Genomic DNA, 26,922 nt, shown 5'->3' with positions numbered 1-26,922 from the left:
AGGAGCTCCCCATGACTAAAACCCTCCTAGAGGAATGTGTATGGAGAGATGGGGGTGGGGTGGTTGGGTCCAGGAGCTCCCCATGACTAAAACCCTCCTAGAGGAATGTGTATGGAGAGATGGGGGTGGGGTGGTTGGGTCCAGGAGCTCCCCATGACTAAAACCCTCCTAGAGGAATGTGTATGGAGAGATGGGGGTGGGGTGGTTGGGTCCAGGAGCTCCCCATGACTAAAACCCTCCTAGAGGAATGTGTATGGAGAGATGGGGGTGGGGTGGTTGGGTCCAGGAGCTCCCCATGACTAAAACCCTCCTAGAGGAATGTGTATGGAGAGATGGGGGTGGGGTGGTTGGGTCCAGGAGCTCCCCATGACTAAAACCCTCCTAGAGGAATGTGTATGGAGAGATGGGGGTGGGGTGGTTGGGTCCAGGAGCTCCCCATGACTAAAACCCTCCTAGAGGAATGTGTATGGAGAGATTAGTCAGAAGATGCACTTGATTGTTTCAAGGTTTCCCCTTCTGATTGGCTCTGAGAGTTTACCCCAGCTACGGGGCCCACCAAGAGTTCACAGTCTTTTCAGTGTGTGTGTGTGTGTGTGTGGCATTGCTCAGAAAGAGCACTTCTCCGGGCAGGCATTTTGTATTCTCCAGGAGAAGAATAGGGTTGATTCATGGAACAGACTTCAGCCATTGTTGAACTATACAGTCCTCTCCTTTGTTGCAAGGCCTTTCTCCCACAAATCAACCTTTTACTGAGGGAGCCTGTACCCGTGTAATTACAAAGACATTGTTATGCAGGTACATTGGTATGACACGACCATTGTATCTCAATGTTCTTACTTTCAATATCAAATCATTCTTAGTCCTTTCAATATAAGACCCCACAAAACAGACTCGCTATGTTGTTTTCATAAGGTGGTGAAAAGTTTGGGAGACATTTTAGAGTGTAGTTTGCTCGTACGCATGCATAAGTGTTTGTGGGTGTGTGTGTGTGTCACTGTGTGTGTGTGTGTCACTGTGTGTGTGTGTGTGTACTCAGTTTCTCTACACCTCTCTGGAGCTATTTCTGAATTCTCCCTCTTGTTGCCCCCACTTCATCCCCCCCCCCCCCCCCCCCCCCGTCAACAAAATGTTCCACTGTGAGCAACGTGAAGAGCATTTTCCCCTGCTATGAATGAACAAAGGTACCCCACCCCCTGCTGTGCCATTGCACCGTGGGCCGAGCATTACCATTTGAAAATGGCCAGTGGGGAGAGGCAGAATGCATTGTGGGCCGCGGCGCCTGAGAGTTCTCTGCCTTACATCAACAACAATACAAAACCAATAATTTCCATGTTTAACCTTAGGAGGAAATCATTGCCCCCCCCCCCCCCCCCCTCTCATATAATTATGATTTACAAGGCAAAACTGATCCTAGATCACTCTGAGATGGTTGTGAATATGGGCCTAGGTCAAAAGTTGTTCACTGTCTAGGGAATAGGGTGCCATTTGGGATTCCGTCCAGATGTCAAACTAAAAGAACCTTGACAGCTGAGAACATGGTGGTCCGGCCCAGAAGTCCCCATGCTGCTAAGGCATTCTCAAGCTCAGCTTTCACAACAAATTGCCTTGTATGCAAGCGGCTACTGTGCGTTCAGTGCCTGGGAGAGTCCGTGTGAGTGTCTGTGTTAGAGAGAGTAAATAGCACTGTCTACGTTAGTTACTATTTTGTAAGTCGGCAAATATCTTGTTTTATAAAGTCACGCTTTGTGGAGTAAATACTCTCCTTTTTTTCCCCCCAAAGTGGTCTTCTTTATTTTATTAAAGATACGACGATGGAGGACGTTTTATCTTTTTGTGTTCGGGCAGAACCTCTTTGTGGAGCGTGAAATTGAGAGGACAGTGTGAAGCGAATCTGGAGTTGGTTGGCTGTTTCTATGTAAAGCCATGAAATGTGTTCCTGTAGAGATACCGTAAACACATCGTACATCTCGGCCAATAGCTTTGACGGATTATGTCCCCAAGGGTTACTAGGTTACACCCCCCCCCCCTTATTCCTCTTAATAGAACCCCCTTCTTCTCCAGAGCTGAGACTTCTTTATCTCTGATCCCATGAATACCGTTACATTAGTTGACAGTCAAAAAGTCTTCTGGCTTTTAGTTATGTCAAGGACTGTATTACACAATACACTACTATACTGAGCACTTTTGGAGAAGGCTTTTCAATACACAATTAAAAGAATATACCCGCGTGTATCTGTCTTATCTTGTTTTCTGTGGTAGAGGGTGTCAGTTGTCTACGTGGCCAGACAGAGATAGATCAGGCTAGAGTCTGAGTGTGTAAACAGGAACTGCTTCAGGCTAAGGAGGAACGTGGCGGAAATGGAGAGGAGAGAGGTGGACATCATGTCATCAATGTGACAATAAAACTAACAAACCGAGGGCTGACTCAAGGGTGCGGAAGACGTTTGTTTTACGTAACGGGCTTGGAGACGGTCAGACTGTACTCTGTGATTGGCGTCAATGGAGGTCTTTAGACGTTGCGCTATCTGACATTCTGACCTGCCCACAATTTAAAGCTTTCATCTAGACTTATACTGCTAGCCTTCGTTGAAAGTTGGTTTGGTGAAAGTTGGTTTGGTGGAAGTTGGTGAGGGTGGAACACCTAACCAACACAGTAGACATGGGTACATCCACAAGAGAGGATCGTCTCCACTGGGAAGGGTTCAACAATATTACATTTGACCTTTGATATGTGAAATTATCACATGTAAGACTTGAATTGAATATACGTAAGTCTGTTCTGAAACCCAACACACAAGGTGGATGGTACGGGACTGTATTGACTAAGGACATCAGTTTGGTGCTAGCCTACATCTTGCAGAAATGTCAAGGTGAAACTTAGCGTGTGTGGTTTGTACCAACATGCATTGCAGTTAGACACTACATTGCATATCATATCCTGTTGAAGTTACAGTATCCATGGTGTCACTGTTTACTGGAGGATTTCAGTGATACTATCAATGTGTCCCTGTGTGTAGCGGAATATAGTGAATCATAGCTGAGAGGAGGAAGGTGGGTGACATCGAGCTACCCTTATATGTATATACCATTTCCCCTATATAGGTCGTTTTCAATTAAACATCACAAAAGCGTTCAATTTGGCTGCTGGGGAGCAAGGAGACCTCCAGCTCTGCTAAAACCATTGACAACTATGTGCCGTTTTCAAGGGATTTTTAAATAAATGTTAAAACTATTTGTTTTTAATATCATCTCTTGAAGAGAACTACACAGCTCCTATTATTCTACATTTAGGTCTGTCATCAGAGTTATACAGCAACCAGTAAACATCAATTGATCATGTATTTGTGAGGGTAGCCAGATCCATTTGGCATGTAGCTAGCTAGCTAAGCAAACAACACGTGTTATTTCGCTTCCGTCATCAGAGATTAGGCTTTTGGAAAGAGTTTGACATCGTTTTGGTAAAGTTGTCAGTTGGACTACTGTCACTACTACTGATGGAAAGCAAATCAAACAATATCTGGATACATAGCCATCTGGTTTATTCCCTGAAAGCTTGTTATCTAGCTATATTGACGTGATCTGTTATTAGGCTACCCTCACGTTTTTGAAATGACATGATCAATTGATGTTAAGCCTACTGATCATGAAAAGTATGCAGTTAGGCCTAGCCTACTAGCTGAAGGCCTATACCTCTGATAATAGAGCTAAATGTACGTCATTGTTTTGGATGGAATAATCTGACATTTTGTAGTTCTGACTATGGTCTTCAAGAGGGGATGATATTTGAACCAAATGTTTATTTATTTTAAAAATTTTTTACAATCCCTTAAAAACGGCACGCAGTTGTCAATGGTTTTAGCGGCTCTGCGGGTTTCCATGCCCCCCCCCCCCCCTCCCAGAAGGCAAATATAACGCTCTGGAACTTACTGTGGTCTTTTATTGATAACGACTTGTACAAACAATGTATTTAGAGAGTCATCTTTACCACAGTTTGGCTGTTGGTTAATCCGTTTCACTTCGGCTTTCCAGCAGGATACTAGGATGTGTTCAAAATGACTATTGACCTGAGTTTGTCAGTGATGTTAGCTTCAGCACAGAGTGTGTTATTATGGATTATCTAAATACTGGCTGTATTTACTGTCTGTAACTGGACTGGAGCATTGATTTACTACTGTACTGTAGTCTGTATACACATGGCATCATAAACTGCAAGGGGATAGAAAACGTGGCATGCTATGATAGATTGTTGCTAATGCCTCCTTACAGACTGGTACTAGGCTACTTTAGAAATGGAAAAGTCGACGTTGTGACGTGGTATAGGCCTTACTGGCATTGAGAGAATTGGAGAAACTCAGGACATGGGGTTTCACCCAGTCTGTAATTATGTTATTACATTCGCATTGGCCCGCATTTAAAAGGCCTTAGTAATCAGAGGATCAGCAGGGTTTAAAAGGCCTTAGTAATCAGAGGATCAGCAGGGTTTAAAAGGCCTTAGTAATCAGAGGATCAGCAGGGTTTAAAAGGCCTTAGTAATCAGAGGATCAGCAGGGTTTAAAAGGCCTTAGTAATCAGAGGATCAGCTGTGTTTAAAAGGCCTTAGTAATCAGAGGATCAGCTGTGTTTAAAAGGCCTTAGTAATCAGAGGATCAGCTGTGTTTAAAAGGCCTTAGTAATCAGAGGATCAGCTGTGTTTAAAAGGCCTTAGTAATCAGAGGATCAGCAGGGTTTAAAAGGCCTTAGTAATCAGAGGATCAGCTGTGTTTAAAAGGCCTTAGTAATCAGAGGATCAGCAGGGTTTAAAAGGCCTTAGTAATCAGAGGATCAGCAGGGTTTAAAAGGCCTTAGTAATCAGAGGATCAGCAGGGTTTAAAAGGCCTTAGTAATCAGAGGATCAGCAGGGTTTAAAAGGCCTTAGTAATCAGAGGATCAGCAGGGTTTAAAAGGCCTTAGTAATCAGAGGATCAGCAGGGTTTAAAAGGCCTTAGTAATCAGAGGATCAGCAGGGTTTAAAAGGCCTTAGTAATCAGAGGATCAGCAGGGTTTAAAAGGCCTTAGTAATCAGAGGATCAGCAGGGTTTAAAAGGCCTTAGTAATCAGAGGATCAGCAGGGTTTAAAAGGCCTTAGTAATCAGAGGATCAGCTGTGTTTAAAAGGCCTTAGTAATCAGAGGATCAGCAGGGTTTAAAAGGCCTTAGTAATCAGAGGATCAGCAGGGTTTAAAAGGCCTTAGTAATCAGAGGATCAGCTGTGTTTAAAAGGCCTTAGTAATCAGAGGATCAGCTGTGTTTAAAAGGCCTTAGTAATCAGAGGATCAGCTGTGTTTAAAAGGCCTTAGTAATCAGAGGATCAGCAGGGTTTAAAAGGCCTTAGTAATCAGAGGATCAGCAGGATTCTCTAGGCCTTAGTAATCAGAGGATCAGCAGGGTTTAAAAGGCCTTAGTAATCAGAGGATCAGCAGGATTCTCTAGGCCGTAGTAATCAGAGGATCAGCAGGATTCTCTAGGCCGTAGTAATCAGAGGATCAGCAGGATTCTCTAGGCCTTAGTAATCAGAGGATCAGCAGGGTTTAAAAGGCCTTAGTAATCAGAGGATCAGCAGGGTTTAAAAGGCCTTAGTAATCAGAGGATCAGCTGTGTTTAAAAGGCCTTAGTAATCAGAGGATCAGCTGTGTTTAAAAGGCCTTAGTAATCAGAGGATCAGCTGTGTTTAAAAGGCCTTAGTAATCAGAGGATCAGCAGGGTTTAAAAGGCCTTAGTAATCAGAGGATCAGCAGGATTCTCTAGGCCTTAGTAATCAGAGGATCAGCAGGGTTTAAAAGGCCTTAGTAATCAGAGGATCAGCAGGATTCTCTAGGCCGTAGTAATCAGAGGATCAGCAGGATTCTCTAGGCCGTAGTAATCAGAGGATCAGCAGGATTCTCTAGGCCTTAGTAATCAGAGGATCAGCAGGATTCTCTAGGCCGTAGTAATCAGAGGATCAGCAGGATTCTCTAGGTCCACATTAAGAAATGTACCCTGAGCTCTGAACTTCCTTCAGTCCCGCGAGCCTGTTCTACCCCAAACCCTTCACACGGCCAATTAATTCGCATTGCGTCCCATATGGCACCCATATATACTACAAAAGTAGTGCACTATATAGGGAATAGGGTGCCATTTGGCTGTGATGCTCAGCCTCAGCAGGCTAGCAGCACTCAGAGGAATAGAACAGCCTCTGCTTTAGCAGGCTAGCAGCACACAGGGTAACAGAACACATCAGCCTCAGCTTTAGCAGGCTAGCAGCACACAGGGTAACAGAATAGAACAGCCTCAGCATGAGGCTACACTCAGAGGAAGAGAACAAAACAGCCTCAGCATGAGGCTACACTCAGAGGAAGAGAACAGAACAGCCTCAGCATGAGGCTACACTCAGAGGAAGAGAACAGAACAGCCTCAGCATGAGGCTACACTCAGAGGAACAGAACAGAACACTCAGAGGAACAAAACAGAACACTCAGAGGAACAGAACAGAAGACTCAGAGGAACAGAACACTCAGAGGAACAGAACAGAAGACTCAGAGGAACAGAACAGAAGACTCAGAGGAACAGAACACTCAGAGGAACAGAACAGAACACTCAGAGGAGCAGAACAACCAGAGGAACAGAACAGAACACTCAGAGGAACAGAACAGCCAGAGGAACAGAACAGAACACCCAGAGGAACAGAACAGCCAGAGGAACAGAACAGACCACTCAGAGGAACAGAACAGAGGAACATAACACCCAGAGGAACAGAACACCCAGAGGAACAGAACACTCAGAGGAACATAACACTCAGAAGAACAGAACACCCAGAGGAACATACCACTCAGAGGAACAGAACACTCAGAGGAACAGAACAGAACACTCAGAGGAACAGAACACTCAGAGGAACAGAACAGAATACTCAGAGGCACAGAGCACTCAGATGAACAAAACACCCAGAGGAACAGAACACTCAGATGAACAGAACACACAGAGGAACATAACACTCAGAGGAACATAACAGAACACTCAGAGGAACAGAACAGAACACTCAGAGGAACAGAACACCCAGAGGAACAGAACACCCAGAGGAACAGAACAGAACACTCAGAGGAACAGAACAGAACACTCAGAGGAACAGAACACCCAGAGGAACATACCACTCAGAGGAACAGAACAGAACACTCAGAGGAACAGAACACTCAGAGGAACAGAACAGAACACTCAGAGGAACAGAACAGAACACTCAGAGGAACAGAACACCCAGAGGAACAGATCAGAACACCCAGAGGAACAGAACAGAACACTCAGAGGAACAGAACACTCAGAGGAACAGAACAGAACACTCGGAGGAACAGAATAAAACACTCAGGGGGACAGAACACCCAGAGGAACAGAACAGAACACTCAGAGGAACAGAACACCCAGAGGAACAGAACACTCAGAGGAACAGAACAGAACACTCAGAGGAACAGAACAGAACAGAGGAACAGAACACTCAGAGGAACAGAACAGAACAGAGGAACAGAACACTCAGAAGAACAGAACAAAACAGAGGCACAGAACAGAACAGAGGAACAGAACAGGACAGAGGAACAGAATAGAACAGAACAGAGGAACAGAACACTCAGAGGAACAGAACAGAACAGAACAGAGGAACAGAACACTCAGAGGAACAGAACACTCAGTGGAACAGAACACTCAGAAGAACAGAACAGAGGAACAGAAAACTCAGAGGAACAGAACAGAACAGAGGAACAGAACACTCAGAGGAACAGAACAGAAAAGAGGAACAGAACACTCAGAGAAACAGAACACTCAGAGGAACAGAACAGAGCAGAGGAACAGAACACTCAGAGGAACAGAACACTCAGAGGAACAGAACAGAACAGAGGAACAGAACAGAACACTCAGAGGAACAGAACACTCAGAGGAACAGAACAGAACAGAGGAACAGAACAGAACACTCAGAGGAACAGAACACTCAGAGGAACAGAACAGAACACACAGAGGAACAGAACAGAACAGAGGAACAGAACAGAACAGAGGAACAGAACAGAACACTCAGAGGAACAGAACACTCAGAGGAACAGAACAGCACACTCAGAGGAACAGAACACTCAGAGGAACAGAACAGAACAGAGGAACAGAACAGAACAGAGGAACAGAACAGAACACTCAGAGGAACAGAACACTCAGAGGAACAGAACAGAACACACAGAGGAACAGAACACTCAGAGGAACAGGCCGTTCAAAGTCGTCAGGTTCTCATTCCACCATCATTACTATAATTATTTTCTATATTTACCTACAGTATGGTGAAATGAGGCCAAATGAGATGTGCTGGTTCACCCTTTCATATGCAGTATGCACCACCATCACCCCTGGGGCACGTGTTAAAGATGGGCTGGCCCTAATTTTCACACCAGCAGCCCATTGCCGGGGTACCACATCTGGGGGGGGGGGGGGGGGGGGAGTGGTTTAAATCCTTGTCTCCTTAATTGCAGCTAGGGCTGCTACTCTCTCCCGTTGCCTAGGGACACAGATCTGTGGTGGTGATGTTGGCTGAAGCAGAGGGGGAATTTGGACTGTCGTATTTGTGAGCTCATTTACCCAAAGCCACCTTCATTAGGCTGATGTGTACTCTGGAGGCAGAGTACTGAATACTGACTGACTTGGAGTTGGGAGGTAGGCGGGGCCCCGTTCAGTGGTGACGTTACGTAAAGGCTTTTTATTTTCGGGTTGCTCAGCAACCAAGCATACGTGTTCCCCCAAAACAAATGAGAGAACTGTTATTTGTGTTTCGGCGAGACCCTGTTGAAACCCCTCTTGATATAGAAATGTCTGAGTCATAAAACTCCCCAGAGTGGCTGGAGGGGTGGTAGGTCTAACTTAAGGGAATGAAAGGAGGTAAACAGCTGGATATACATGTATGTGTGTGTGTTCCAGCCTCCAGGTGTGGGTCTGGACAGTTCAACACTGCACTATTCCACACTTCTAATGACAACAGCATATGAGACCAGGACTATATATCACTAGCCAGCTGTATCCCAGCCGTGGACAGAGAGACGTGAGACTCATCTCCAACTAGGTCATGTGTGAATCAGAGTTTTCTTTCTCTTCAATCATTAGCCTACGTGTCTGGAGACACACAAACTGTTTATGTGTTCAATTCTTATCTTAAAACTATTATCTAAGTACTGGTGCTAGATTGTACTCCATGTTATCAGTTTGTGATGAAGCTACCTACCAAGTGACAGAGACAGTGAGTCAACATACTGAAGAATGTTTTGTTGTAGCTACCTGGAAGGGAATCCTGGGTGGATCATTATCACTGTCTCCCTGTATAATCATCCCATTGGTGATGTTAGGTAAGAGAAGGACTAGAAAAAACCCTCTCTGTTTAGGGACGTTAGTAGCTAGGTAGTAGCTAGCTGGCAGCCTGGCTAGCTGGCTTTAGCCTCGATTAAAACATAGCAAGCTAGCTAGCCTTTTTAGCTTCCCACATCTCCATGTGAAATAATTAGATCTATAAATAAATAATATGCTCTGGCAAATATTCTTTACTTGCTGGTGTGTAACCTACAATGTTATCCCAGTTAATATGCTGCTTGGATGTATTCACTCCCATACCAGAATGTCATAGAAAAAGCACATATCTCACAGCTGTTTTTACCAGTTGCCTGGAATTACTAGTTATTATAAATGTTTTAAACAGTCACTGAGATTGTAATTGCTTATCAATGCAAAATAGGCTACTTTGATGCATAACCTATAGATCAGATCAAGGAACCAAGCGTGTTTCATTGCCTACACAACCCTGTCTCCACGGCTACAGAAGGAATGATACAGCGCGTTACAGTTTTCATGTGGTACAGGAGTATGTCAGAGCGAAATACAAGGAGCCGCCACTTTTTGATGAAAAACGACATTGCTACGCTTCGTCGGCTCCCTTTGCGTATTCTGTGTAGACCCCTTTAGAGAAGAACCAGAAAGACTCTTCCCTGGTTAGGGACGTTGGGTAACAGAAGACCCAGAAAGACCCTTCCCTGGTTAGGGACGTTGGGTAACAGAAGGACCAGAAGGACCCTTCCCTGGTTAGGGACGTTGGGTAACAGAAGGACCAGAAGGACCCTTCCCTGGTTAGGGACGTTGGGTAACAGAAGGACCAGAAAGACTCTTCCCTGGTTAGGGATGTTGGGTAACAGAAGGACCAGAAAGACTCTTCCCTGGTTAGGGACGTTGGGTAACAGAAGACCCAGAAAGACTCTTCTCTGGTTAGGGACGTTGGGTAACAGAAGGACCAGAAGGACCACTCCCTGGTTAGGGACGTTGGGTAACAGAAGACCCAGAAAGACTCTTCTCTGGTTAGGGACGTTGGGTAACAGAAGGACCAGAAAGACCCTTCTCTGGTTAGGGACGTTGGGTAACAGAAGACCCAGAAAGACTCTTCTCTGGTTAGGGACGTTGGGTAACAGAAGGACCAGAAGGACCACTCCCTGGTTAGGGACGTTGGGTAACAGAAGACCCAGAAAGACTCTTCTCTGGTTAGGGACGTTGGGTAACAGAAGGACCAGAAAGACCCTTCTCTGGTTAGGGACGTTGGGTAACAGAAGGACCACTCCCTGGTTAGGGACGTTGGGTAACAGAAGGACCAGAAGGACCACTCCCTGGTTAGGGACGTTGGGTAACAGAAGGACCAGAAAGACTCTTCCCTGGTTAGGGACGTTGGGTAACAGAAGGACCAGAAAGACCCTTCCCTGGTTAGGGACGTTGGGTAACAGAAGGACCAGAAAGACCCTTCCCTGGTTAGGGACGTTGGGTAACAGAAGGACCAGAAAGACCCTTCCCTGGTTAGGGACGTTGGGTAACAGAAGGACCAGAAAGACCACTCCCTGGTTAGGGACGTTGGGTAACAGAAGACCCAGAAAGACTCTTCTCTGGTTAGGGACGTTGGGTAACAGAAGGACCAGAAAGACCCTTCTCTGGTTAGGGACGTTGGGTAACAGAAGGACCAGAAAGACCACTCCCTGGTTAGGGACGTTGGGTAACAGAAGGACCAGAAAGACCACTCCCTGGTTAGGGACGTTGGGTAACAGAAGGACCAGAAAGACCACTCCCTGGTTAGGGACGTTGGGTAACAGAAGGACCAGAAGGACCCTTCCCTGGTTAGGGACGTTGGGTAACAGAAGGACCAGAAAGACCCTTCCCTGGTTAGGGACGTTGGGTAACAGAAGACCCAGAAAGACCCTTCCCTGGTTAGGGACGTTGGGTAACAGAAGGACCAGAAAGACCACTCCCTGGTTAGGGACGTTGGGTAACAGAAGGACCAGAAAGACCACTCCCTGGTTAGGGACGTTGGGTAACAGAAGGACCAGAAGGACCACTCCCTGGTTAGGGACGTTGGGTAACAGAAGGACCAGAAAGACTCTTCCCTGGTTAGGGACGTTGGGTAACAGAAGGACCAGAAGGACCACTCCCTGGTTAGGGACGTTGGGTAACAGAAGGACCAGAAGGACCACTCCCTGGTTAGGGACGTTGGGTAACAGAAGGACCAGAAAGACTCTTCCCTGGTTAGGGACGTTGGGTAACAGAAGGACCAGAAGGACCACTCCCTGGTTAGGGACGTTGGGTAACAGAAGGACCAGAAGGACCACTCCCTGGTTAGGGACGTTGGGTAACAGAAGGACCAGAAAGACCACTCCCTGGTTAGGGACGTTGGGTAACAGAAGGACCAGAAAGACCACTCCCTGGTTTGTCATGGTTCATGTCGTGAGAGGTGGTGGAATGCCCCTCTTTCCCCCCTCTCACGAGGTACTTACTGCTCGTTAAAAGACAACTTCCATGTTCCAGGATCCAAGGAAGCCCATTGGTTGTCATCAGTAGAGTAAGAGCCGGGGCCTCCCGGCCTCCCAACCCACTGACAGATGGAGGACAGATGTTTACCGGAGGATCAACAGTCAGCAGCCCGCTGAGTCACCTCCGTATGACTAGCCAATGTTTTTACCAGGGATATATGTACGTATGTGCTCACTGGTCGTCACACCTGCTCCAATTACAGATGTGTAGTAGCACAGACCAAACCAAGACCAACAAATAGGAGACCATTTCTTTTCCTCCTCACTTTAGATCAAAAATATTTCTCAGTCTCAACATTTCTGTTAGGTCATTTGCATTGCTGGTATCATCATGTTTTTGCTGTCACAATATATCAAGACTATATTCAGCTCACATTAACTGGAATCCTATTCTGGTTTAATACTCTTCTGAGTCATTGATTCTGCTGAAGTGCTTTGCATGGACAAATCTGAATCATTACTATAAACGGTTAACTTTAGCCCCTTGAAACCCAAACTTTGCATAGCAGGAAGTGCTTGTATTAGTATGCATTTGTTTGTGTGTGTGTGTGTGTGTGTGTGTGTGTGTGTGCGTGCGTGCGTGCGTGCGTGCGTGCGTGCGTGCGTGCGTGCGTCATAAAAAGAGTCATAAAAAGACCCTATCAGGACACACACACACAACAGTCAATATACAGTAGTGAGGTAGCTCGAAGCCAATACTTTGTCAACACTCATCAGCAAAAGTTGATGCATACTGACAGTGAATAAACTCAGCTGTTATACTGTGGTAACTGGACTTCCTGACAACTGACTCAGTTGTCAGACCTCAGAAGTCCAGTTACCACAGTATAACAGTTGAGTTTAATCACTTCGAGCTACCTCACTACTGTATATTGACTGTTGTGTGTGTGTGTCCTGATCGGGTCTTTTTATGTACCCGGTCCCGTTCATCTATGGGAGAGAGAGAGGGGGAGATATCAAACAGCGAGGAGAGACTGCATCCAGATGAAGTGTTTTGACCAGATGGAGTTTTATTTAATCACTCAAATGAAAGCTCAATTGTTCAGATGAAATAGTCAAAAAGAAGACGTGTAAAGTTTGTTGCCATCTCTGGGTGCCTTGGTGCTTCAAACCTGCAAAAAATAGAGGTGTGTGTGTGTGTGTGTGTGTGTGTGTTTGCAATGTGTGTGTGCAAGAGTGTTTAGTGTTTTTAGTGTGTGAGGTAAAGTTGTTGATACAAGGGGAAGCTAACCGCTGACAGTCAGATATGAGAACTAGCAGACTATTGGTGGTTCAGAGGTGTTAGGATTAGTGGAGCTCTTATCCTTACACTCTGAAAGACTAACTGAGTAAGGCTCTTTCACTGTGTGTGTGTGGTTGTTTGTGTTTGTTTGTGTGGTAAGATGAGTCCTTCTCATGTCTATTGTTGTGGTAGTGACCTCTCCTGTCCTTCTCATGTATGTTGTTGTGGTAGTGACCTCTCCTGTCCTTCTCATGTCTATTGTTGTTGTGGTAGCGACCTCTCCTGTCATTCTCATGTCTATTGTTGTTGTGGTAGCGACCTCTCCTGTCATTCTCATGTCTGTTGTTGTGGTAGTGACCTCTCCTGTCCTTCTCATGTCTATTGTTGTTGTGGTAGTGACCTCTCATGTCCTTCTCATGTCTATTGTTGTGGTAGTGACCTCTCCTGTCGTTCTCATGTCTGTTGTTGTGGTGGTGACCTCTCCTGTCCTTCTCATGTCTATTGTTGTTGTGGTAGTGACCTCTCCTGTCCTTCTCATGTATATTGTTGTTGTGGTAGTGACCTCACCTGTCCTTCTCATGTCTATTGTTGTGATAGTGACCTCTCCTGTCCTTCTCATGTCTATTGTTGTTGTGGTAGTGACCTCTCATGTCCTTCTCATGTCTATTGTTGTTGTGGTAGTGACCTCTCCTGTCATTCTCATGTCTATTGCTGTGGTAGTGACCTCTCCTGTCCTTCTCATGTATGTTGTTGTGGTAGTGACCTCTTCTGTCCTTCTCATGTCTGTTGTTGTGGTAGTGACCTCTTCTGTCCTTCTCATGTCTATTGTTGTTGTGGTGGTGACCTCTTCTGTTCTTCTCATGTCTATTGTTGTTGTGGTGGTGACCTCTTCTGTTCTTCTCATGTCTATTGTTGTTGTGGTAGTGACCTCTTCTGTCCTTCTCATGTCTATTGTTGTTGTGGTAGTGACCTCTTCTGTCCTTCTCATGTCTATTGTTGTTGTGATGGTGAACTCTTCTGTTCTTCTCATGTCTATTGTTGTTGTGGTGGTGACCTCTTCTGTTCTTCTCATGTCTATTGTTGTTGTGGTGGTGACCTCTTCTGTCCTTCTCATGTCTATTGTTGTTGTGATGGTGACCTCTTCTGTCCTTCTCATACTGTAAATATTACATGGAATCCTACTAGAACAGAGGCTTTGCTTTCAGAACTGTTGTCTCAGCAATTAATCAAACGTTCATCCATAAAGGAGGTTAGATGGATATAGATGTCTATATTTGTACTGTATCAGGGGAATAGCGAGGCAGTTCATACTCATAATAATCAGCATTTCTGTTGCTCCTAAGAGACTGTAACTAGCACGTTCATCATCTGAATAATGAACAAGAACAGAGCCCAGCGATCCGCTCCCATTGGCCAGCAGCATGCCGTGACATTTGTGGTCAGGCAAGCGGCCGGGTGGCGGGGGGGGGGGGGGGGGTAATTGTGTTCTGTAATTGTGCAATGAGTGTTGGGGCCTGTGACAGAGCACTGAGACAATGGCTAGTGAGGCCAGACGCCCAGTGAGACGCCCAGTGAGAGATAACGATAACCACCGACCTAGTTAAGATTCACATGGGAACCCTGTGTATGTCACAAATGGCACCCTATTCCCTTCATAGTGCACTACTTTTGACCAGATCCCTATAGACCCTGGTCAAAAGTAGTGCACTATGTAGGTAATAGGGTGCCATTTGGGACGCAATTCAGGAGAATCAGAGCCGGTGTGAAAAGGGAGAAGGCCAGGGAACATTCAGCCTGAGAGGAATGCTTCCTGAATCATGATTCCCACACAGTGACAGAGAAGGGCTCAGATAAGGTGTGCTTGAGAGAGCAAGGAAGAGAGTGACAGTGAAAGACAGTGTGTGAGAGAGAGGTCTTAGCCTACATTCTGAAATGAGAGACTATATGCAGAAACAGCAAGGACAGTGCTTCCTGAACACTGGGTTATGTGTTTGTATTCTATTCATAACTCTGTAGAACAAGCTGTTTGTTACTGTAGAGCGAGCTGTTTGTTACTGTAGAACGAGCTGTTTGTTACTGTAGAACGAGCTGTTTGTTACTGTAGAATGAGCTGTTTGTTACTGTAGAACGAGCTGTTTGTTACTGTAGAACAAGCTGTTTGTTACTGTAGAACGAGCTGTTTGTTATTGTAGAACGAGCTATTTGTTACTGTAGAATGAGCTGTTTGTTACTGTATAACGAGCTATTTGTTACTGTAGAACAAGCTGTTTGTTACTGTAGTTGTTACTGTAGAATGAGCTGTTTGTTATTGTAGAACTTGTTACTGTCGAACAAGCTGTTTGTTACTGTAGAACGAACTGTTTGTTACTGTAGAACGAGCTGTTTGTTACTGTAGAACAAGCTGTTTGTTACTGTAGAACGAGCTGTTTGTTACTGTAGTTGTTACTGTAGAACAAGCTGTTTGTTACTGTAGAACGAGCTGTTTGTTAATGTAGAACAAGCTGTTTGTTACTGTAGAACGAGCTGTTTGTTACTGTAGTTGTTACTGTAGAACAAGCTGTTTGTTACTGTAGAACGAGCTGTTTGTTAATGTTGAACAACCTGTTTGTTACTGTAGTATGAGCTGTTTGTTGCTGTAGAATTAGCTGTTTGTTACCGTAGAACAAGCTGTTAGTTACTGTAAAACTAGCTGTTTGTTACTGTAAAACGAGCTGTTAGTTACGGCAATGAATGATCCTGTACTGTGTCAGCCCAGATTCTCTGATAGACTAGCCCAGCCCAGCCAAGGTTCTCTGATAGAGTGTCCCAGCTCAGCCCAGATTCTCTGATAGAGTAGCCCAGCCCAGCCCAGGTTCTCTGATAGCCCAGCCCAGTCCAGCCCAGGTTCTCTGATAGCCCAGCCCAGCCCAGCCCAGGTTCTCTGATAGCCCAGCCCAGCCCAGCCCAGGTTCTCTGATAGCCCAGCCCAGTCCAGCCCAGGTTCTCTGATAGAGTAGCCCAGCCCATGTTCTCTGATAGCCCAGCCAAGTCCAGGTTCTCTGATAGTCCAGCCCAGCCCAGGTTCTCTGCTTGCCCAGCTCAGCTCAGCACAGGTTCTCTGATAGAGTAGCCCAGCCCAGCCCAGGTTTTCTGATAGCCCAGCCCAGGTTCTCTGATAGCCCAGCCCAGGTTCTCTGCCAACCAAGCCCAGCCCAGGTTCTCTCATAGAGTAGCCCAGCCCAGCCCTAGTTCTTTGATAGCCCAGCCCAGCTCAGCTCAGGTTCTCTGCTAGCCCAGCCCAGGTTCTCTGCTAGCCCAGCCCAGCCCAGGTTCTCTGCTAGACAAACCCAGGACAGGTTCTCTGCTAGACAAGCCCAGGTCAGGTTCTCTGCTAGACAAGCCCATCTCAGGTTCTCTGCTAGCCCAGCCTAGCTCAGGTTCTCTGCTAGCGTAGTAAGTAAAAAGCAGTAAAGCACACTGACTGTACTGTGTATGAAGAAAAGCAGATTTAAAATGAACAGTAAGTCCGGAGGACTTGTGTTACACGGTGAGCTCAATCCTGCCAGTCCCACTGTGGGTTTATCTCTGCTTGGGATGTGATGATAAGGAACCTTTTTGTGGTTGTATGTTTTGATAGCCATTTTATTGCTATGCTAGCCTGTAGTGCAGACGGTATGTATGCGTATTTGTTTTGCACTGAATGTCGGTTTACCAGGTGTCTGTCCCCTATAGACACAATAGCAGCAGCCCTTAGGGGTTTCCTATCTCTAGTGCTGTGGTTAGGAACCATTATCCCTTCCTATGACCACACACCACCACAACAACCAACCGGTTGGGTCACCATGCCCTGGAGCACTCCCAGCAAAGACTGAGAGAAAATCCTATCAAATTCAAATCAGTCGAAAAGACATCTGGCATCGGAGCTAATAGAATTGTGCATGGTAATTGCAAGTTCTGCAAAGCACAAATGTGACAGTTCACCCTAGGTCTAACTGTGGACGAGAGCCACATAGACTAGAACAGTGGTTCCCAAACTGTGGGTCGGGCTGGGGCCCTGATGGGTCGAGGGGAACCCTCCCCCCCCTACCTTCCCAAAATATATATACAGTACCAGTCAAAAGTTTGGATACACCTACTCATTCCAGGGTTTTTCCTCATCACTCTAGACTGATCTCTTCTTTAACAGTACTACGTTGTTTACTGTAGACTGGTCTCTTCTTTAACGGTACTACGATGTTTACTGTAGACTCCTCTCTTCTTTAACGGTACTACGATGTTTACTGTAGACTCCTCTCTTCTTTAACGGTACTACGTTGTTTACTGTAGACTGATCTCTTCTTTAACAGTACTACGTTGTTTACTGTAGACTGATCTCTTCTTTAACAGTACTACGTTGTTTACTGTAGACTGATCTCTTCTTTAACAGTACTACGATGTTTACTGTAGACTGATCTCTTCTTTAACGGTACTACGTTGTTTACTGTAGACTGATCTCTTCTTTAACAGTACTACGTTGTTTACTGTAGACTGATCTCTTCTTTAACGGTACTACGTTGTTTACTGTAGACTGATCTCTTCTTTAACAGTACTACGTTGTTTACTGTAGACTGATCTCTTCTTTAACGGTACTACGTTGTTTACTGTAGACTGAACTCTTCTTTAACAGTACTACGTTGTTTACTGTAGACTGATCTCTTCTTTAACGGTACTACGTTGTTTACTGTAGACTGATCTCTTCTTTAACAGTACTACGATGTTTACTGTAGACTCCTCTCTTCTTTAACGGTACTACGTTGTTTACTGTAGACTGAACTCTTCTTTAACAGTACTACGTTGTTTACTGTAGACTGGTCTCTTCTTTAACAGTACTACGATGTTTACTGTAGACTCCTCTCTTCTTTAACGGTACTACGTTGTTTACTGTAGACTCCTCTCTTCTTTAACGGTACTACGATGTTTACTGTAGACTGATCTCTTCTTTAACGGTACTACGATGTTTACTGTAGACTGATCTCTTCTTTAACGGTACTACGTTGTTTACTGTAGACTGATCTCTTCTTTAACAGTACTACGTTGTTTACTGTAGACTGATCTCTTCTTTAACGGTACTACGTTGTTTACTGTAGACTGATCTCTTCTTTAACAGTACTACGTTGTTTACTGTAGACTGATCTCTTCTTTAACGGTACTACGTTGTTTACTGTAGACTGATCTCTTCTTTAACGGTACTACGATGTTTACTGTAGACTGAAGTCTTCTTTAACGGTACTACGATGTTTACTGTAGACTGAACTCTTCTTTAACAGTACTACGATGTTTACTGTAGACTGAACTCTTCTTTAACAGTACTACGATGTTTACTGTAGACTGATCTCTTCTTTAACGGTACTACGTTGTTTACTGTAGACTGATCTCTTCTTTAACGGTACTACGATGTTTACTGTAGACTGAAGTCTTCTTTAACGGTACTACGTTGTTTACTGTAGACTGAACTCTTCTTTAACAGTACTACGTTGTTTACTGTAGACTGATCTCTTCTTTAACGGTACTACGTTGTTTACTGTAGACTGATCTCTTCTTTAACAGTACTACGATGTTTACTGTAGACTCCTCTCTTCTTTAACGGTACTACGTTGTTTACTGTAGACTGAACTCTTCTTTAACAGTACTACGTTGTTTACTGTAGACTGGTCTCTTCTTTAACAGTACTACGATGTTTACTGTAGACTCCTCTCTTCTTTAACGGTACTACGTTGTTTACTGTAGACTCCTCTCTTCTTTAACGGTACTACGATGTTTACTGTAGACTGATCTCTTCTTTAACGGTACTACGATGTTTACTGTAGACTGATCTCTTCTTTAACGGTACTACGTTGTTTACTGTAGACTGATCTCTTCTTTAACAGTACTACGTTGTTTACTGTAGACTGATCTCTTCTTTAACGGTACTACGTTGTTTACTGTAGACTGATCTCTTCTTTAACAGTACTACGTTGTTTACTGTAGACTGATCTCTTCTTTAACGGTACTACGTTGTTTACTGTAGACTGATCTCTTCTTTAACGGTACTACGATGTTTACTGTAGACTGAAGTCTTCTTTAACGGTACTACGATGTTTACTGTAGACTGAACTCTTCTTTAACAGTACTACGATGTTTACTGTAGACTGAACTCTTCTTTAACAGTACTACGATGTTTACTGTAGACTGATCTCTTCTTTAACGGTACTACGTTGTTTACTGTAGACTGATCTCTTCTTTAACGGTACTACGATGTTTACTGTAGACTGAAGTCTTCTTTAACGGTACTACGTTGTTTACTGTAGACTGATCTCTTCTTTAACGGTACTACGATGTTTACTGTAGACTCCTCTCTTCTTTAACGGTACTACGTTGTTTACTGTAGACTGATCTCTTCTTTAACAGTACTACGTTGTTTACTGTAGACTGATCTCTTCTTTAACAGTACTACGTTGTTTACTGTAGACTGATCTCTTCTTTAACAGTACTACGATGTTTACTGTAGACTGATCTCTTCTTTAACGGTACTACGTTGTTTACTGTAGACTGATCTCTTCTTTAACAGTACTACGTTGTTTACTGTAGACTGATCTCTTCTTTAACGGTACTACGTTGTTTACTGTAGACTGATCTCTTCTTTAACAGTACTACGTTGTTTACTGTAGACTGATCTCTTCTTTAACGGTACTACGTTGTTTACTGTAGACTGAACTCTTCTTTAACAGTACTACGTTGTTTACTGTAGACTGATCTCTTCTTTAACGGTACTACGTTGTTTACTGTAGACTGATCTCTTCTTTAACAGTACTACGATGTTTACTGTAGACTCCTCTCTTCTTTAACGGTACTACGTTGTTTACTGTAGACTGAACTCTTCTTTAACAGTACTACGTTGTTTACTGTAGACTGGTCTCTTCTTTAACAGTACTACGATGTTTACTGTAGACTCCTCTCTTCTTTAACGGTACTACGTTGTTTACTGTAGACTCCTCTCTTCTTTAACGGTACTACGATGTTTACTGTAGACTGATCTCTTCTTTAACGGTACTACGATGTTTACTGTAGACTGATCTCTTCTTTAACGGTACTACGTTGTTTACTGTAGACTGATCTCTTCTTTAACAGTACTACGTTGTTTACTGTAGACTGATCTCTTCTTTAACGGTACTACGTTGTTTACTGTAGACTGATCTCTTCTTTAACAGTACTACGTTGTTTACTGTAGACTGATCTCTTCTTTAACAGTACTACGATGTTTACTGTAGACTCCTCTCTTCTTTAACGGTACTACGTTGTTTACTGTAGACTGAACTCTTCTTTAACAGTACTACGTTGTTTACTGTAGACTGGTCTCTTCTTTAACAGTACTACGATGTTTACTGTAGACTCCTCTCTTCTTTAACGGTACTACGATGTTTACTGTAGACTGAACTCTTCTTTAACAGTACTATGTTGTTTACTGTAGACTGATCTCTTCTTTAACAGTACTACGATGTTTACTGTAGACTGATCTCTTCTTTAACGGTACTACGTTGTTTACTGTAGACTGATCTCTTCTTTAACAGTACTGCGTTGTTTACTGTAGACTGATCTCTTCTTTAACAGTACTATGTTGTTTACTGTAGACTGATCTCTTCTTTAACAGTACTACGATGTTTACTGTAGACCGAAGTCTTCTTTAACGGTACTACGATGTTTACTGTAGACTGATCTCTTCTTTAACAGTACTGCGTTGTTTACTGTAGACTGATCTCTTCTTTAACAGTACTATGTTGTTTACTGTAGACTGATCTCTTCTTTAACAGTACTACGATGTTTACTGTAGACTGAAGTCTTCTTTAACGGTACTACGATGTTTACTGTAGACTGATCTCTTCTTTAACAGTACTACGTTGTTTACTGTAGACTGATCTCTTCTTTAACGGTACTACGATGTTTACTGTAGACTGATCTCTTCTTTAACAGTACTGCGATGTTTACTGTAGACTGATCTCTTCTTTAACGGTACTACGTTGTTTACTGTAGACTGATCTCTTCTTTAACAGTACTACGTTGTTTACTGTAGACTGATCTCTTCTTTAACAGTACTACGTTGTTTACTGTAGACTGATCTCTTCTTTAACGGTACTACGATGTTTACTGTAGACTGATCTCTTCTTTAACGGTACTACGATGTTTACTGTAGACTGATCTCTTCTTTAACGGTACTACGTTGTTTACTGTAGACTGATCTCTTCTTTAACAGTACTACGTTGTTTACTGTAGACTGATCTCTTCTTTAACGGTACTACGTTGTTTACTGTAGACTGATCTCTTCTTTAACAGTACTACGTTGTTTACTGTAGACTGATCTCTTCTTTAACAGTACTACGATGTTTACTGTAGACTCCTCTCTTCTTTAACGGTACTACGTTGTTTACTGTAGACTGAACTCTTCTTTAACAGTACTACGTTGTTTACTGTAGACTGGTCTCTTCTTTAACAGTACTACGATGTTTACTGTAGACTCCTCTCTTCTTTAACGGTACTACGTTGTTTACTGTAGACTCCTCTCTTCTTTAACGGTACTACGATGTTTACTGTAGACTGATCTCTTCTTTAACGGTACTACGATGTTTACTGTAGACTGATCTCTTCTTTAACGGTACTACGATGTTTACTGTAGACTGATCTCTTCTTTAACGGTACTACGATGTTTACTGTAGACTGATCTCTTCTTTAACAGTACTACGTTGTTTACTGTAGACTGAACTCTTCTTTAACAGTACTATGTTGTTTACTGTAGACTGATCTCTTCTTTAACAGTACTACGATGTTTACTGTAGACTGATCTCTTCTTTAACGGTACTACGTTGTTTACTGTAGACTGATCTCTTCTTTAACAGTACTGCGTTGTTTACTTTAGACTGATCTCTTCTTTAACAGTACTATGTTGTTTACTGTAGACTGATCTCTTCTTTAACAGTACTACGATGTTTACTGTAGACTGAAGTCTTCTTTAACGGTACTACGATGTTTACTGTAGACTGATCTCTTCTTTAACAGTACTACGTTGTTTACTGTAGACTGATCTCTTCTTTAACGGTACTACGATGTTTACTGTAGACTGATCTCTTCTTTAACAGTACTACGTTGTTTACTGTAGACTGATCTCTTCTTTAACAGTACTACGATGTTTACTGTAGACTCCTCTCTTCTTTAACGGTACTACGATGTTTACTGTAGACTGATCTCTTCTTTAACGGTACTACGTTGTTTACTGTAGACTGATCTCTTCTTTAACAGTACTACGTTGTTTACTGTAGACTGATCTCTTCTTTAACGGTACTACGTTGTTTACTGTAGACTGATCTCTTCTTTAACAGTACTACGTTGTTTACTGTAGACTGATCTCTTCTTTAACAGTACTACGATGTTTACTGTAGACTCCTCTCTTCTTTAACGGTACTACGTTGTTTACTGTAGACTGATCTCTTCTTTAACAGTACTACGTTGTTTACTGTAGACTGATCTCTTCTTTAACGGTACTACGTTGTTTACTGTAGACTGATCTCTTCTTTAACAGTACTACGTTGTTTACTGTAGACTGATCTCTTCTTTAACAGTACTACGATGTTTACTGTAGACTGATCTCTTCTTTAACAGTACTACGTTGTTTACTGTAGACTCCTCTCTTCTTTAACGGTACTACGATGTTTACTGTAGACTGATCTCTTCTTTAACGGTACTACGATGTTTACTGTAGACTCCTCTCTTCTTTAACGGTACTACGTTGTTTACTGTAGACTCCTCTCTTCTTTAACGGTACTACGATGTTTACTGTAGACTGATCTCTTCTTTAACGGTACTACGGTGTTTACTGTAGACTGATCTCTTCTTTAACGGTACTACGATGTTTACTGTAGACTGATCTCTTCTTTAACAGTACTACGTTGTTTACTGTAGACTGAACTCTTCTTTAACAGTACTATGTTGTTTACTGTAGACTGATCTCTTCTTTAACAGTACTACGATGTTTACTGTAGACTGATCTCTTCTTTAACGGTACTACGTTGTTTACTGTAGACTGATCTCTTCTTTAACAGTACTGCGTTGTTTACTGTAGACTGATCTCTTCTTTAACAGTACTATGTTGTTTACTGTAGACTGATCTCTTCTTTAACAGTACTACGATGTTTACTGTAGACTGAAGTCTTCTTTAACGGTACTACGATGTTTACTGTAGACTGAAGTCTTCTTTAACGGTACTACGATGTTTACTGTAGACTGATCTCTTCTTTAACAGTACTACGTTGTTTACTGTAGACTGATCTCTTCTTTAACAGTACTGCGTTGTTTACTGTAGACTGATCTCTTCTTTAACAGTACTATGTTGTTTACTGTAGACTGATCTCTTCTTTAACAGTACTACGATGTTTACTGTAGACTGAAGTCTTCTTTAACGGTACTACGATGTTTACTGTAGACTGATCTCTTCTTTAACAGTACTATGTTGTTTACTGTAGACTGGTCTCTTCTTTAACGGTACTACGATGTTTACTGTAGACTGATCTCTTCTTTAACAGTACTACGTTGTTTACTGTAGACTGATCTCTTCTTTAACGGTACTACGATGTTTACTGTAGACTGATCTCTTCTTTAACGGTACTGCGATGTTTACTGTAGACTGATCTCTTCTTTAACAGTACTACGATGTTTACTGTAGACTGATCTCTTCTTTAACGGTACTACGATGTTTACTGTAGACTGATCTCTTCTTTAACAGTACTACGATGTTTACTGTAGACTCCTCTCTTCTTTAACGGTACTACGTTGTTTACTGTAGACTGATCTCTTCTTTAACGGTACTACGATGTTTACTGTAGACTGATCTCTTCTTTAACAGTACTACGATGTTTACTGTAGACTCCTCTCTTCTTTAACAGTACTATGTTGTTTACTGTAGACTGGTCTCTTCTTTAACGGTACTACGATGTTTACTGTAGACTGATCTCTTCTTTAACAGTACTACGTTGTTTACTGTAGACTGATCTCTTCTTTAACGGTACTACGATGTTTACTGTAGACTGATCTCTTCTTTAACGGTACTGCGATGTTTACTGTAGACTGATCTCTTCTTTAACAGTACTACGATGTTTACTGTAGACTGATCTCTTCTTTAACGGTACTACGATGTTTACTGTAGACTGATCTCTTCTTTAACAGTACTACGATGTTTACTGTAGACTCCTCTCTTCTTTAACGGTACTACGATGTTTACTGTAGACTGATCTCTTCTTTAACGGTACTATGTTGTTTACTGTAGACTCCTCTCTTCTTTAACGGTACTACGATGTTTACTGTAGACCCCTCTCTTCTTTAACGGTACTATGTTGTTTACAGTAGACCCCTCTCTTCTTTAAATCAAATCAAATGTTATTGGTCACATACACATATTTAGCAGATGTTATTGCGGTTGTAGCGAATTGCTTGTGTTTCTAGCTCCAACTGTGCAGTAGTATCTAACAATTCACAACATTACACAAATCTAAAAGTAAATGAATGGAATTAAGAAATATATAAATATTAGGACGAGCAATGTCGGAGTGGCATTGACTAGAATACAGTAGAATGGAATACAGTATATACATATGAGATGAGTAAAGCAGTATGTAAACATGATTAAAGTGACCAGTGATTCCATTATTAAAGTGGCCAGTGATTCCATTATTAAAGTGGCCAGTGATTCCATGTCTATGTACATAGGGCAGCAGCCTCTAAGGTGCAGGGTTGAGTAACCGGGTGGAAGCCAGCTAGTGATGGCTATTTAACAGTCTGATGGCCTTGAGATAGAAGCTGTTTTTCAGTCTCTCCGTCCCAGCTTTGATGCACCTGTACTGACCTCGCCTTCTGGATGACAGCGGGGAGAGCAGGACATAGCTCGGGTGGTTGATGTCCTTGATGACCTTTTTGGACTTCCTGTGACATCGGGTGCTGTAGGTGTCCTGGAGGGCAGGCAGTGTGCCCCCGGTGATGCGTTGGGCAGACCACTCCACCCTCTGGAGAGCCCTGCGGTTCTGGGCAGTGCAGTTGCCGTACCAGGCGGTGATACAGCCCGACAGGATGCTCTCAATTGCGCATCTGTAAAAGTTTATGAATTTCTTCAGCCTCCTGAGGCACTGCTGCGCCTTCCTCACCAGGTTGTCAGTGATGTGTACGCAGAGGAACTTGAAGCTTTTCACTTTCTCTACTGTGATCCCGTCGATGTGGATAGGGGCGCGCTCCCTCTGCTGTTTCCTGAAGTCCACGATCAGCTCCTTTGTTTTGTTGATGTTGAGGGAGAGGTTATTTTCCTGGCACCACTCTCCCAGGGCCCTCACCTCCTCCTTGTAGGCTGTCTCGTCATTGTTGGTAATCTGGCCTACTACTGTTTTGTCATCTACAAACTTCATGATTGAGTTGGAGGTTTGCATGGCCACGCAGTCATGGTTGAACAGGGAGTACAGGAGGGGGCTGAGCACGCACCCTTGTGGGGCCCCTTGTGTTGAGAATCAGCGAAGTGGAGGTGTTGTTTCCTACCTTCACGGCCGGCCCATCAGGAAGTCCAGGACCCAGCTGCACAGGGCGGGGTTCAGACCCAGTGCCTGAGCTTAATGATGAGTTTGGAGGGTACTATGGTATTGAAGGCTGAGCTGTAGTCAATGAACAGCATTCTAACATAGGTATTTCTCTTATCCAGATGAGATAGGGAAGTGTGCAGTGTGATGGCAATTGCATCGTCTGTGGATCTATTGGGGCGGTATGCAAATTGAAGTGGGTCTAGGGTGATTCTTAACTAGCCTCTCAAAGCACTTCATGATGACAGAAGTGAGTGCTACGGGGCGATAGTCATTTAGTTAATTTACCTTTGCTTTCTTGGGTACAGGAACGATTGTGGACATCTTGAAGCAAGTGGGGACAGCAGACAGGGATAGGGAGAGATTGAGTATATCTGTAAACACTTCAGCCAGCTGGTCTGCACATGCTCTGAGGACGCGGCTAGGGATGCCGTCTGGGCCGACAGCCTTGCGAGGGTTAACACGCTAAAATGTCTTACTCACATCGGCCACGGAGCCCACAGTCTTGGGAGTGGGCTGCATCTGTGGCACTGTGTTATCCTCAAAGCGTGTGAAGAAGGTGTTTAGCTTGTCCGGGAGCAAGACATCGGTGTCCACGACGTGGCTGGTTTTCCCTTTGTAATCCATGATTGTCTGGAAGCCCTGCCACAAACGTCTTGTGTCTGAGCCGTTGAATTGCGACTCCACTTTGTCTCTGTACTGACGTTTTGACTATTTGATTGCCTTACGGAGGGAATAACTACACTGTTTGTATTCGACCATATTCCCAGTCCCCTTGCCATGGTTAAATGCGGTGGTTTGCACCTTTCAGTTATGCGCGAATGCTGCCATTTATCCACGGATTAAGGTTTGGGTAGGTTTTAATAGTCACAGTGGGAACAACATCCCCTAAACACTTCCTGATGAACTCAGTCACCATGTCCGCGTATACGTTAATGTTATTCTCAGAGGCAACCCGGAACATATCCCAGTCCTGTATGTTCCAGACAGTAGACTGACCTCTCTTCTTTAACAGTATGTTCCTTACAGTAGACTGACCTCTCTTCTTTAACAGTATGTTCCTGACAGTAGACTGACCTCTCTTCTTTAACAGTATGTTCCTGACAGTAGACTGACCTCTCTTCTTTAACAGTATGTTCCTGACAGTAGACTGACCTCTCTTCTTTAACAGTATGTTCCTGACAGTAGACTGACCTCTCTTCTTTAACAGTATGTTCCTGACAGTAGACTGAGCTCTCTTCTTTAAC

The 26,922-nt window shown here is 43.5% G+C and overlaps 1 protein-coding gene across 2 annotated transcripts in view; it reads left to right on the top strand.

Annotated features, from left to right (window-relative positions):
* The window catches only part of LOC139555263 (enhancer of filamentation 1-like), a 78,614-nt gene that overhangs the window by 20,121 nt on the left and 31,571 nt on the right, over positions 1–26,922 (top strand). The window lies entirely within an intron of this gene.

This window comes from Salvelinus alpinus, chromosome 26, assembly GCF_045679555.1.
Source record: "Salvelinus alpinus chromosome 26, SLU_Salpinus.1, whole genome shotgun sequence".
NCBI classification, from domain to species: Eukaryota; Metazoa; Chordata; class Actinopteri; order Salmoniformes; family Salmonidae; genus Salvelinus; species Salvelinus alpinus.
The sequence above is the reverse complement of the archived record's forward strand: the minus strand, read 5'-3'. Positions and strand labels throughout refer to the sequence as shown.